General features: G+C 36.6%; 1 long non-coding RNA gene across 1 annotated transcript; it reads left to right on the top strand.

The window, feature by feature from the left end:
• Positions 1-4,157: 4,157 nt before the first annotated feature.
• Positions 4,158-10,588, top strand: LOC114319852 (uncharacterized). Its single transcript, XR_014328195.1, has 3 exons — positions 4,158-4,304; positions 5,730-5,765; positions 10,308-10,588. It is a non-coding gene; the product is annotated as an uncharacterized LOC114319852 (long non-coding RNA).
• Positions 10,589-13,608: the final 3,020 nt, after the last annotated feature.

The following is a 13,608-nucleotide window of genomic DNA, read 5'->3' as shown; positions in this document are numbered from 1 at the left end:
GATTGTTAAATGGATTAAGTTGTGTTGTTTGTGGGTTTCAAGCTCTTTATTTATTTATTTATTTTTTTGAACAGCAAAAAAAATAGACCTTTATTGATGATAATTACCATATATATATATATATATGACTAGGGATGTAATTAGTTATTTGTCTACCATTTCAAACATATCTAATCCATCCATTTAATACATACTTTTCAATTCCTAAATTAACAAAAATAAAAACAAAAAAAAAAAGTTTAAAAATACTAAGGTTTCAAAAATAATGAGTTAGAGTTAATATTATATATAATAAGAATTTACAAACTTAGGTTATAAAGATGATAAGGTATTATATTATTAGATATATATATATATATATATATTATAAATATAATATATGTTTAAGCGGTCGGTTTCAGTTTAGATTGGTGCACAAGGTGCTTAAACCGATACCGAACCAAAAATCGAAAAAAACCAAATTTAAAAACGGCACAGGCTGATTCTTGTTAAAAAATAGACCAAATATATCCAGTTTGGTACGATTCAATCGGTTTAGTCGGTTTTTTCAATTTTTCTTACATCCTTACATATGACATTACATCAAAGAAAGGAAGAGGAAATGCAAAAAGTATCATGACCATACGATCCCAATTAGGTTGGCATCGCAAGGAATACCCAATCATTTGTTAGCACACCTGAAGGTTGATGAGAACACGTATTAGGTGTTATCTAAAATCTTCTTCAGTTGTAGTTGCTTTGTTTTCGAAGAATTATTGAAAGCTTCTTCATTGATTTCAGTATGTGATTACATGTATGTATTTATACAAAATATCTAAATAAATAATTATATTTGTAACTAACTAACTAATCTAACAAACTCTATCTTCTAGCTAATTATAGCATCAGCTGTAGCTACAGTTTTGGCTTTAGCTGGTTAGCTGTTAATGGCAGCTCCTATTGTGGCTTGAGTTGCTGATGCAACTCTAAATGTTGTGGCTCTGTTGGCTCTATAGTTGTAATATTATCAGTCCCCTGCAAGCTGATGGCAGAGGAAGTGGCCAATAGCTTGGTCTTGAGAAACTGGAATCTGGAACTGGATAAAGGCTTTGTAAAAATGTCAGCAATTTGATCCACAGAAGGAACATACTTAAGAACAACTTTCTTGGCTGCAACCTTCTCACGAATAAAATGACAATCAACTTCAATGTGTTTAGAGCGAGTATGAAACACAGGTTTGAATAAAGGGCAATAGCGGAGAGGTTATCACACCAAAGAATAGGAGAGGAAGTAGCAGGAAGATGAAGATCATGCAGTAGCATCTAACCAACTTAACTTTGCGGTAGCATAAGCCAAAGCGCTATATTCAACCTCAGTACTGGATCGAGAGATTGTCGACTGTTTCTTAGCAGACCAGGAAATGAGATTAGAGCCAAGATAAATGCAATAGCCAGAGGTAGATCTTCTATCCAAATGATCCCCAGCCCAATTAGAATCAGAAAAAACTTGAAGCTCAAAAGAACTGGGAGAAAATGTGAGGCCATGAGAGAGGGAACCTTTAACAAATCTGAGAATACGTTTAGCAAAGGCAAAATGGCCATTAGTGGGATCATGCATATGTTGGCAGGCTTGGTTAACTACTAAAGACAGATCAGGGTGTGTGATAGTTAAATACTGCAATGCACCAACAAGACTTTTGTATAACTGGGGTTGAGCAAAAAGCAGAGAAGAAGCAGGAATGACAGCAGGCCTGACTGAAATAGGTGAATTGCAGGGTTTACAAGAGGTCATGCCAGCCCTGAGGAGAATTTCAAAATCATATTTTTGCTGGGACAAGAAGTAATTAACTCCCACAGTTTGAATAGAAACGCCAAGAAAGTGAGAAACGTTGCCTAATTCCTTCATGGCAAAGGAAGCATGCATTTGACCAATGAGGTCTTGAAGAAGAAGAAAACTATTGCCAGTAAGTAAAATATCATCTACATAGACCAAGAGAATGAGAATATCATTGGAGGTCTTCTGGATGAATAAAGAGTTGTCACAGTAACTGTTAACAAAGCCATGAGCTAACAAAAACTTGAAGAAGGTTGAATACCAAGCCTGAGGTGCTTGCTTCAGGCCATAAAGAGCTTTCTAGAGTCTATAAACATGATGAGGATTGGTGGCACTAGAAAAACTAGGTGGCTGGAGCGTATAAACCTCTTCATCCAAGGTACGATGAAGAAAGGCATTGCTAATGTCAAGCAGTTTTAAGGGCATTGATAATGCAAGGCAATGCAAAGTAAAATTGTGATAGTAGGTTGTTTAGCCACTGGACTAAATGTCTCATTATAGTCAACACCTTATTGTTGTAAAAATCCTTTGGCCACCAACCTGGCTTTATATCTAGCAATAGTCCCATCAGAATTTCTTTTTATTCTGAAAACCCATTTGCGGCCAATGGCTGTTTTGGCAGAAGGAAGAGGCACAAGGGACCAAGTACCTTGACCAAGAAGAGCATGATACTCATCAAGCATTGCAGCATACCAGATTGGAGAAGTAAGAGCTTGTTGATAAGTGGAAGGTTCTATATTAGTGAATGAAGAAGAAGTGGCCATAAGACAACTAGTTTTGGATCGAGTAAACATAGGATGAACATTGGTAGGAGAACTGTGAGAAAATGATGAAGGAGGGATAGATGGTAAATCTATAAAAATAGAGTGAATAAGAACAAGAGAAGAAGGATTTGGATCAGAAGGCTGAATAGGCTGAGACTGAACTGCAGGAGGCTCAGACAGAGGAGTAGGAGCAGCCGGACTAGTACGCAGAGAAAGAGGTACAACAGAAGACACAAAAATAGAGGGAGGCAGAGATGTAGGACAAGGAGCAGGAGCAACAGTATTAACAGACCTAGAAGGAGAGCTAGAGGACCAAAAGAAGGACTATAAGTTAGAGAAAGAAGAAAACTTAGAAGGAGGCTGAACAGTGGCAAAAGGAAAGATATCCTCATGACATGTCTAGAAATATGAATTTTCCCTCTAGCAAGATCACGACATCTGTATCCTTTCAAAGATGGATGGTAACCAAGAAAAACACAAATAGTAGATCTAGGTTGAAGCTTGTTAGAAGTGTAGGGCCGAAGCCAAGAAAAGCACTGACAGCCAAAAACCTTAAAAGAGGAATAAGCAAGAGAAGAATGGAATATAATTTCATAAGGAGACATATTAGAAAGCATAGAGCTAGGCATCCTATTAATGAGATAGGTAGCGGTGGACACTGCATCAAGCCAATACTGTAAATGTGACAACCCCGCCATGTATAATATTTTTATATTGGTTAATTAAGGAGATTTGGGATTTTAATTGGTCGTTATCCTAATTTAATTTGAGATTTATGGAAATTTTTGGAGTTTGATTCGTATTTGATTTTAATAAGAATTTAATTTGGAAGTAGGAATTGAATGTCCAAATGGCTTAAGGAGGTAAAATTGGTGAGTTGATTTAGTTTAATTTCAAGTATCGGACCATATGAGGGTTTAATTAAATATTCGATTCAGTTTAGTAAAATTGAAATTTGATTAATTAAGTCCGAATTGGAGTTAATTAAGTTAGTTAAATTATGTGGATTTAAAGTTGTGATTATTATAAATTAAATTTGTTTATGGGGTGTCCAATTTGAATATGTAATTTATTGACGAAAATTTAGAGTTTGATTAGAAATTGAAGGCCTAAATGGTTTGGGAAATCAAAATTGATGATGATAGTAAGTTGAATTTAATATTTAGAGCCTTTTGGGAGTTTGATTAGAAATCTAATTTAGATTGATAATTTTAAATATAATTAATTGAGCTCTAAAGGAAGTCAAATTAGACTAATTAAATTATGTAGGAATTGTGATTTGTTATGATTAATTAATTATGTGTTAACCAAGATTTATTAAGATTGAGTGTTTCTTAATTAAATTAATCCTAAGCATAAATTGCATTACGGGAACAAGCTAGAATTGTGGGTGTGGGTGCGCTGAGAAATTTAGGTGGGTGTACTGAGAAATCTGTGTATGTATGAACATGTGAGTGTTGTGTTGGAGGCTTGATTAAGTGTGCACGTGTGCTATGTGTTGTCAACAAGAAGAGGAGTGCATGTGTGTATGGGTGTGTATGTGTGTGTATGTTAAAGGGTTTTGTTGCTTGGTGCTCTGTTGAGAGCATTTCAAAAGGAAAGAGAATGAATTAGAAAGTGTAGAGAGAGAGAGTTTGCTGGAAGACCAAGGAGAAAAACAAAGGAGACTGAAGTGTTGAAGTGGAGTTCAATAATTGACCAAGAAATTCATCAATTTGAAGACTTAAGGTAAGGAATTAAGACTTAAATTTTGTAGATAATTTACCTACAAGCTGAAATTAAGAGGTGATTGGGTGGAATCTCATGTAATTAAAAGGAAAATAGCATGAAGATGGTGAAATTAAATTGGATTCATGATTATGGAAATTAATTTAGAAATTAATTATTTTGGGTTTGATTTTTGCATATCATATATGGATTTGAGTCTTATTTTCACATGCAAGTAAATTTGGAGAAATTAGAGAATTAATTCATGAACATGGTTAAGGTTAATCAATATGGAAATAATTGTAATTCTTCAATTGAGCTTGGGTTTGAAAACTTTGATATATATGAGATGTAAATTTACATACATCATAAATTTCTTGGGATTGATTTCATATTTTGATGAAATAAGAACTAAGCTTTGGAAAATTATGAGTTCATGGACAAATGAGTTCAATTTTTAAATTAAAGGAGTTTTGATGTAAATGATCCAAAATTACTAATATTTTCTTGATTAATTAAGAGTTTGTATGTTTCTAGACAAGTCATGTATGAACCCAAGTTTTGAGATTATATTTTGAAATTTAATTCATATTTTAGAATTTGTGAGTTTGGAATTGGGTTTGATATGAAGAGCATAAGTTGAGTTGAATTTGATGAACTTAAAGTTTGTATGTACATGCATGTAAAGAATTGTCATGAGTTTCCATATTTGAGTACAAACATGCATTTTATAATGAATTGAAGGTTATTTGGCACATGTAAACATAATAATGTTGAATTTAGTTGATCATCAATTGTACTATTTAAGATGAAAGTGAAGCCTATATTTCACTTGCATGTATATTTCCAAATGATATGGAAATTAATTTGCATAAGTTTTGAAGATATGAAGTTGGTATGGGTTGTCAAGAAAAATGTGAAATAATTTGTGAGTTGAATTGTGATTTTGGACAAATTAGACTCAATTTTCTTATGTCCTCATATTGTATAAAGATTTCCATGATTTTGTATAAAGAACATGAGCTTTAGACCCTTTGAATGCTAAGTTTGAGCTTCAAATGCAATTCTAGAAATTCCAGAATTCGGCATGTTCGCTCGAGTGGGGGAAAGCACCGCTCGAGCGTGAAATGTTGGCTTCCAGAACTTTTGCAGACATTGATGTCTGCTCGAGCTGAAAGAGTCGCGCTTGAGCATTGAAATGTAGTAACCAGTACTTTTGCAGACCAAAGGGGTCCGCTCAAGCGGAGAGCCCTGTTCCTGAAATTGTGAAAAAATGCTTTTGTGTTTTGTTTTCCGTTCTCTTTCATTTCTAAGCACTCTTAGGCATACATCGAGCTTTGTAAATGACGTAAAGGGTAAAGAAAGAAACTTAAGAGAATTAACGAATTAAAAAACGGAATGAATTGTATTGTGATCCGATTTCAATGTGTATTACGAATTGTGTAGGGCCAAGTGCAAAGGCGAATCGAGCATCGGAACACTGTAAGTGATATCTTAGTAAAGACAATTTCCTGCATATTATCTTCTAAATGCTACTCTGTAGACGGCGCCCGCGTGGGCCTCATGCTACAGTTCGAACTCGATTTGTGTCACGGTTCTTAATCTAAACCAAAGAGTCCAAATCTGGCAAATCGTTTTGAGAAACAGATTTTTGAAAAAGTAGTGCCAAACATGGACTGCTTTGCCAGATACAGAGTCGCCACCTAAATATTTTTAAAATGGGGAAATTTAGGAAACCCTGACTCGGTGCCGAAGGCCACATGTCCGTCATCACCGGAGTTGTCTCGGCTCGGGAGCTTGGGTACGATCGGGGAAGGTCAGCTATGAGCACCCCCTTTCGCCCAGTCCAAAGACCGGCCTCTACTAACCGTGATATCCGTTTTTGAAAACTTTACGTGTTCTTAAACCAATTATTAGCCTAGAATTACTATGTTATGCGCACAGCAAACAAGTATAGACTAGATTGCCTAATTTGGAAATAAACATTGCATATCCGTTCGGTTTGAAAATGCTTTGGAATTTGCTACTCGCAAGTAGGCTAAAATACGGATTTCAACGAGTTTTTCCAACTCAAACAACCCAACCTTCACCCACAGGCATTCAAAACAGTTTAACACATAAGCATCTAGCCACATGTTAAGCATGCTGTCATGGCAATATTCGCACTCATGTGATATGCTAAAGCGGAAATACTTACATAGTACTCCGTGCCAAAACAAAGAACTTGTTAGCAAACATGCATGATCCAAGTCCATGTGAAGTGCCTAATGCATCGCATACAAAATGTTACTAGAATAGGCTCGGCTATCCTAAACATGTTATGTGAAAATACACAATTATCACATATTCAATTTTTGATTTGAAGTACGAATGCAATTAGCGTGATGTACCGAGCCTAATGCATGTAATACAAAATGCATGAATGCACGCATGCATAGCATAAGGTATGCTGAATTTAAACATGCCCTACTCTACCACCGTAAGCAGGTAAATAAAAGGGAAGAAAGAAGTGGGGTTGGAAGACATACACACCACCCACACACACTTATTACAGATTTACCCTCACTCGGAGGGACCGAATAAATATTATAAATTAATTAACTACGCAAGCTAATTAATATTACAAATTAACTAATTTAATTAACAAATTAAATAAATTAATTAAAGCAGGAAAACGCCTCGGGAAGCGCGCCACCATGCATGGGCTGCCTCTGTTTTCCTTCCTTTCCTCCTCTGGAGGCTGTCAAAGCCTCAGGACTGATCCCTTGGACAGAGAGGATCACCACCGGCTGATTGAAATTGCCACCGGCAGTGTGGTATGGCCATCGGCACAAAATTGAATCTGTCGGCAGAGAAAATGGTGCCGGTCGGCACATTACACTGCCGGTCGGCAGAGTATTCCTGCAGAACCTGCAACTCACAGCAACAGAGGGCAAAACAAAACATGGCAGCACAATTCAAGGCATGTATGCACCAACCATGTCCCTTATCATTGTGATGACTCAAAGGGACATGTGCCTCGGTTCTCGGACCACCAATCCCGCATTTCCATGCATGATGGCCCAAAGAACCAAGTATGCAACTTTGATTTCAAATGTATGCAAACCAATCAAACAAAACTCCCAATCCCTATCACCCAAGTCAAGGGACAAGGAATGCATGCAAGATGCAATGCAACCTAGGCATACAAGCTAAGGATGCAACATGGCATGGCAAAGCACTTATGCAAGCATACAAGCATACGTATGGCAATGCAAATAAATGGAAAGATGGACTTATACATGAATTAGGCAGCTCTAAAATAGACCTAAAACAGTGGCCATAGGTGCTAAAGAGTGAGGGCTAAATGGCATACACACACACATGCACATAAGGACCAACACTTAAGCACAAATCAAGCAACATTCAAGCACACTTGAAAGGGACAAACATGAACAATTAGCATGCATTATAAGCCTTGAAATCATGCTAATACATGGTGCCAAACCAAGCAACAAATCAAGCCAAGCATGCACCAAATGGCCTAAGTGTTCAAAGCAAATCAATGAGGCATTGAACTACACTTAACATGACCAAACATGGCATGAAAAGAAGGACCAAAATCAGAGGTTTAGCATGTTAAAACAAAGCTAAAGGAATACTTAGATGGCATCTAAGTGACTCAAAAAAACAAAGACATGCATAAACAACGAAACTTGGAGCATTGCTACACAAGCTTCCAAAGCATTAAAGAGGCATGCAAGGCAATCAAACAAGCATGGAAATGGGACTGAAATGGCATGTAGAATGATCCCAAATCACCAAAACAATGCAAAGATGGCATGCTACACATGCGCATACTCAAGGCCAACAAGCCCAAATACAAAGGAGCTATATAATGCATGCTAAAATCAACCTAAATACTTATGGACAGACCTAGAACATGGCAAAATAAGCACATAATCTTCACAAGACTAAGCCTAAAACATGCTCCAACAAAGGCTAACAACCTAAGGCACATTAAGGCATAAACAAGGCATTACATGGCAACTATACTAAACATGCATGGAGTTCCAAAACCAACTTGAAATCATGTTATATTATGGATATATAAGCATGAAAAACAAACCAAACATGCTCAACACACACTCAAGCATAGGCTTCCTTAAGAGGTCAAAATATGCCCTTTTCAAGGACAACAAGGAGAGGGGGTGACCCTCTCCTTCTTGGGACTTCAAAGCATCATCTTCACCACTGAAATCCCTCAAGATTTCAGTGGTGAAGAGACCTCAACACCAAAATCCCGGAGCTAGCACAAAATGGCTCAAAAAGAGGCCTTTTGAGGTCTAAGGGTGGTCAACAACCCTCAAACAACAAAACACTCTTAATAAACAATAAAGAGGGCCTAAAAATAGAACTTTTTTATGTTATACAATAATCACAAAAACAGCTCTAAGATAGGTATAAAATCAATGCAAAAATGGGAAAAAAAGGACTAGAATCTCACCCTTGAAGACCCCTTTACAAATGATGCTCCAATGACCTCCTTTGGCTTGAATCCAACACCAAAATCTCAAAACAAACCCTTTAGAACCTCAGCTCCAAGAGGAAGGTGAAACACTAGGTGTTTGTGTGCAATAGTGAGACACAAAACACCTAGTGAACAAAATGAGAGGGAAAGAGAGATAGAATGTGTATCTCACCCAAACCCTAGAACAAGAGCTCAACAATGGCTGTTTTACTCTCTAAAATATCCTAAGTCTAACCTTGTCTCTCTTTTTTTGCCTTAGAGAGAGCTCCTCCCTATATGCCTCTTGTAAAGCTTACAAGACAAGCTTTGCAAGAGGGAGATCCCTCCATACACGTGTATGGAGGGGAGCAAAAGCAATACAGATGTCTAAAAATATCTACAAAAGCAGATGAACAGCAATCGGCCGGCCAAAAATGCCATCTTGGCCAAAAAGAGTGCCGGTCGGCAACAAATAGTGCTGACCGGCAACAAAGAGTGCCGGCCGGCAAACTATATTGCCGGTGGCAGCAAAAACCAGCCGGTGGCATCTAGCCACTGCCGGTGGTGGGTGGGGATGGTCTACAAGCCCCACCCTGTCTCTCAAAGGCAAGATGCAAGTGTTTGGTGCAAAACCAGACACTAAACGGTCGAATTCGGGGATCCTGAGGCATGGCGCGTGAGCCGAGACCTCCGGGAACTCCAAACGAACACAAACATGGATAATCACCGAGTGTTCAAACGGTGACGTCCAAGTCTTGAGGACGGTCAAAAATGGGGTGTCTACATACTCATGTGTAAGTTTTCTGGACTTGTGAAATTGAATTATGAATGAGCATTCTATTTGTTTGATACGACTGATAAGAGTATGAATGAGCCTGAGGCCGTTCGTCGTTTGAAACGTTTGAATATTTTGATGGGCCAAAGGCTGTTTGAATACTTTTAATGAGCCAAAGGCCGTTTGAATATTTTTGATGGGCCAAAGGCCGTTTGAATATTTTGATGGGCCAAAAGCTGTTTGAATATTTTTGATGGGCCAAAGGCCGTTTCAATATAAATGTAATGGACTAAAGGCTGTTTGAATGAAAAGTGATCATGATCGTGAATATGAAATGCGCATAGATACGAATATGGAAATAACGGGCCAAAGGCCGTTTGACTGAAAAGTGATCATGATCATGAACACGAAATGCGCATAGACACGAATATGGAGATAATGGGCCCGAAGCCGTTTGATACGCTGAAGTGTTTGAATTGGGCTCGAGGCTGTTTAACTAGTTTGACAACTTATGCAATGGGCCTGAGGCCGTCTGACATGTTTGATGCAATGGGCCCGAGGTCATTTGATATGTATGATGAGGATCTAAATTGGGCTCGAGACCGTTTGACATGTACAAGAAAATACAGAATGGGCCTAAGACCGTTTGTATATGAAATTTATGGGTTTGATGTACTTAATATGAATCTCATTCGTATAACCTCTTTACTATGGTATTATTCATTGGGCTTTCGCTCACTCTTTGTATATATGTATGTAGGAGAGCAGCAGGATGCCCAACCCTAACCGTAATGAACCCGAGAAAGAATGTCAAGTTTGTGGAGTCAACCATGACACGCCTCACGAACGAGGCCTTAGTTTTCAGAACTATTGTTTTGACCCTTTTGTCTTCTTTTGATGGTCATGTTTGACCTTATCTGTATATAAGCTGTGGTTTTGTATAATTATGGTATTACATAGATCTAGACATAGAATGTCTTCTATGTGGGTATGTTTGGTGTGAGTTATTAATATAAGAAATGTTTTTATTCATTCCATTTATGCACAAGTTCATTGGACAATTATGATCTTTTGCTTCCGTTCTTGGCCCCCATATGATTATTTAAAATTTGTTTTCCGTCTTAGGCCGTAGGTAATCTAATGATTACTATCCGGTTATGATCCTAACCTATAGGGGCGGGTTCAGATCATGACAGTAGAGGCACAGAAGAATGATGTAACAAGGCAATGGTTGTTTCAATGATGTGCCTGTGTTTGTGCGCAGAAACTCCATTCTACGGAGGTGTGTAAGGACAAGACATTTGATGAAGTATACCATGAGCTTTTAAAAATTGAGTCATTGGAGTATTAACAAATTCAATGCCTCCATTAGTTCTTAGAACTTGTAATTTGGTGGAAAATTGAGTTTCAACAAAAGCCTTAAATTCCAAAAATTTGGAAAACACTTCACTCTTGTAACACAAAGGATAAAGCCATGTAAACTTGCTAAAGTCATCAACAAAAAGCACATAGTACTTATATGTAGACAAAGAAGAAAAAGGACCCCACACATCACTATGGATGAGAGATAATGGTTTGTTTATAGTAGAATTGGAAAGCATAAAAGGGAGTCTATGGCTCTTGGCCACACAACAATGAACACAAGAAGACAAAAGAGCCAAGGTTTCATTAGCAATATCAGGCAAATAACTCTGTATATGTACAAATTTCAACTGAGATGGATGACCTAATCTTTTATGCCAGACTTCAGCAGAAACAGCTCCAGTAGTGGAGGTATGAAAAGCATGAGGTGAAAAAGGAAGAGAAGAAGTAGTAGCGAAGTGATATAAACCATGAGCACTAAAGCCCTAGTGCAAGACTGCCTTCGAAGACTTGTCTTGAACCACAAATGAAGAATCATCGAAAGTGACAATACAATTATTGTCTTCGATAAGTTTATGGACAGAAACAAGATTTGAGGAAATAGGAGCATGTAAAACCTTGGTAACCTTAAAAGAATACTGAAGAGTAGGCAAAATACCTTTCCCTGTGTGTTGGATAGGCAAAGAAGTACCATTGCCAACTGTAACTTGATCAGTACCTTGATATGGTTGGTACATGCTGAGATTGGAGATATCATGTGTGATATTATCAGTAGCACCTGAATCAAGATATCAAGGAGAAGATTCAGGTGAAGCAGAAGCAACATATGACTTTGGGGAAGATGAATTCTGTGAGTGAGTTGAAGAACAAGACTGGTGGTAAGTAATATCCAATCTATGCCAGTAATCAGAGGCAATATGATTGGCCTTTTTACAAATTTGACAGATTAGTCCAAAATGTAATGGTTATCTGCCTTGTATGCCTCTACCTCTGCCTCAGCCTCTGCCTCTAGAAGATCTGCCCCCTTCGAAAATACCTCGAGAGGAGCCCCGGTAATTGTGAATTGATCTATCACGAGAATATGATGAAGGAGAACCTCTTGTAGCAGCATAAGCAACAGATGATTCTAGACACTGACTCTTTCTTTGTGTTTGCTTTAATGTGAATAGTGTTAGACTTATTTATTATGATGATTTATTTAATTATGTTTTAATTTATTTGAAAGAGAAAAATAGAATCCAAAATTTATTTTGATGATTTATTTGAAAGAGAAAAATAGAATTAAAATTTATTTTGATTTATTTGAAAGACAAAAATAGAATCAAAATTTATTTTGTCCCATTATTTCTCACCTAAACCTTTATTCTAAATGTTGTTAGAATGTATTTAATATTTGATTAAATTAGGAGTTCAAATAGCCCAAAACAAAGGTTCAAACAACCTAGCACAGCAATAGGCAAAAAGGTTCAAAAGGTTCAAGTGGAAGATATTCAAATTAGTAATGATGGAAGTACAACGGCTATAAACGGCTATAAAGGTTCAAAAGGCCAAAAGGTTCAAAAGGTTCAAGTGGAAGATTTTCAAATTTGTAATGATGGAGTGGAAGATATTCAAATTGGTAATGATGGAAGTACAATGGCTATAAACGACTATAAATTCAAATGAATACAACGGTTATAAACAACTATAAACGACTATAATTTTCATTATATATACCAAAACCTCTAATGTAAACAAGTTACAAAAAACTTGAAAATATTTTTTGATTTATAATCACTCACATCTATTCTCAGAAATTATACACTGAGCCTTATAACTTTAAACCCATCTTTCCTATTTGAGATTTACAGAAAAATCAAAGTTTCATTTTATATATCTATCTTTGAGAGATTTTTATTGTAAGCTTTCTTTTAAAGCAAAAATACTACCCCCTCCGTCCCAAAATAATGGCCCCTTTTGGGGAATTCAACTTTTTTTGGTAGTACAATTATTACATTTGAAAAAAGTTGATTTTCCAAAATTATCCTTTTGATAGTACATTTTTTGGGAATATCAATGTCACAATTGTACTTTTTATATTGTTTATTAATTTAAAAGAAGGACAAAATAGGAAATTTATATTATTTTTGTACTTGATTTTTGAAGAGGGACTAATATTTTGGGACAATGAAAAATGGAATAAGGGACTAATATTTTGGGACGGAGGGGGTATTTCATCTTATTAAAGTGTTGCAAACACTGTGTTCTTGAAATCTTGAGAGTGATTGTAAATCACCTAAGATTTGCAAGGGTTTGGACTTATAAAATCTGTGTAAAATTCGTGGAGGATTGCTCCATTTGTAAAGAGGTTGCTAGAACCCCTATGAAGCTAGAAGATAGTGGAAAATCTCAAGTAAAGCTTGAGGAGTGGACATAGGCCGAGTTGAAGCCGAACCACTATAAATTTGCTTGCCTCTCTCTCCCTTATTTTCTCTTTATTTTATTTTAAATTGCCATAGCTATATTTCACATTTTTACTATGCTAAAATCATTAACTGACATAGTTGTTAAGACACTTGTTTTAATTATTTTTAGTTCATTAATTATATTTATCTATTGTGCTAGTCATAATTTTTATTAGGGTATTATTAATTTTAATTGTAAAAACCTAATTCACCCCCCTCTTAGGTTGTCTTTTGGGTAACAATTGGTATTAGAGC

The sequence above is a fragment of the Camellia sinensis genome, chromosome 1 (genome assembly GCF_055761805.1).
Source record: "Camellia sinensis isolate YWXY chromosome 1, ASM5576180v1, whole genome shotgun sequence".
Taxonomy (NCBI): Eukaryota; Viridiplantae; Streptophyta; class Magnoliopsida; order Ericales; family Theaceae; genus Camellia; species Camellia sinensis.
This window is presented reverse-complemented; position numbering and strand designations above follow the sequence as displayed.